General features: G+C 44.2%; 1 protein-coding gene across 1 annotated transcript in view; it reads right to left on the reverse strand.

The window, feature by feature from the left end:
- Positions 1–1007, reverse strand: part of LOC118415377 — an 8740-nt gene extending 7733 nt beyond the window's left edge. The window contains exon 1 of the mRNA XM_035819938.1: positions 799–1007. The gene's annotated coding sequence lies outside the window, so the exon portion shown is untranslated. The remainder of the gene's footprint in view (positions 1–798) is intronic.
- Positions 1008–1371: the final 364 nt, after the last annotated feature.

Below are 1371 nucleotides of genomic sequence, written 5' to 3' on the forward strand. Positions count from 1 at the left end.
GAAGGGGAAGGGTTAACAACCCCTCCCTGTAAAATATGCACTGCATATGTCTGAAAGAACGGTCGAACGAACGTTATTATTGTGATGCTACGTATATGAAGTTTCTATGCAACAAAAGTAGTCAGATCTACCGTATACTGTTTCGTCACTGTTGTGTTGACCGAAATCAGCAGAACACTGCCCGACCGGGACTCAGTCTGGAACTTTCCTAATTGCGCAGTATCTGCTGCGCATAGGCCGGGGTCGGTGAAGTTCAAAACACCATTCACCGAACAGAGGAAGCATTTTTTTAATCAAGGGGGGGGAACCCCCCCCCCTTTTGGGTTTTCCCCCTTTTGGGGTGGGGGGGGGGCCCCCCCCCCCCCCCCCCCTTAGCAAATTTCTGGATCCGCCAGTGACTGTCTGAACGGTTTTGCAGTTCGCCTAACTCCAAATCATTTTTGTATGGAGAAATTTGGCGCCCTGAAATAATAGAGACTTCGAGCCCCACAAAAACAAGACACATTCAATCACGAGAATACTCCACTAAGGATTCTGTTTTTTTTCTTCCGAGAGTCTAATGTTAATATCATACTACTAATGGCTAAAAGCACCTATAACTCAACATCACGTTGCCACTTTATGATATGAGATCATACAGAAAAGCATACAATGTTTACGAAATTCAGACGATCCACTACTAGGAAATATTCGAGTTTTACGCAATTCATTACGAGTTCAAACTTATAAGCAGTAAAGAACGCAATGTGTTACGATAAACTCCCATGAATTCCGTTAAATGAATATCTCTAAACGCACCCCTGTAGGAGTCACTGCGCTGGTACTCTAACGATGTCCAAACAGCTACCAACTCCAGGTCCGCACTTTCAGTGCCTGTCGTCAGCTGTACCGCCCCGGAGCCAGTCAGGGTCTGCTGTACTGAGCCAGGTCAGGGAGGAGACAGGTAAGCCGCTATGTTCCTGGCTTAGTCAGGTGTGGGCTGTTCCATTACGACACCCAGGGGCGTGACTGTACTCAAGGACAAAGTGCACTTCGTATGTAGAAAACGAAGTACACTTTGTCCTTGAGTGTTCACTGTACAAAGATCTGCGAAACGCATTCGTTAATGCTACATATGTGGATAAAAAATATGCGCACCTAACGAAGGAAGATCTGTTCAAATACTTTATGTCATTATCTAACTACGATATACTGGAAAAACTCTGTAAGTTTGTCTACACATGCTTTGAGAAGAGAGAAGAAGCACGTACTTTATAGTATATGTATAGTTTTCCGTTTACTCCCTTTAATTTGGCTTTGTACCAATCTGACTGCATTTAGCCCCAATGGGGCATGAATATGCAATTAACTTCATCATCATCATCATCATCA

This window comes from Branchiostoma floridae, chromosome 5 (assembly GCF_000003815.2).
Source record: "Branchiostoma floridae strain S238N-H82 chromosome 5, Bfl_VNyyK, whole genome shotgun sequence".
NCBI classification, from domain to species: domain Eukaryota; kingdom Metazoa; phylum Chordata; class Leptocardii; order Amphioxiformes; family Branchiostomatidae; genus Branchiostoma; species Branchiostoma floridae.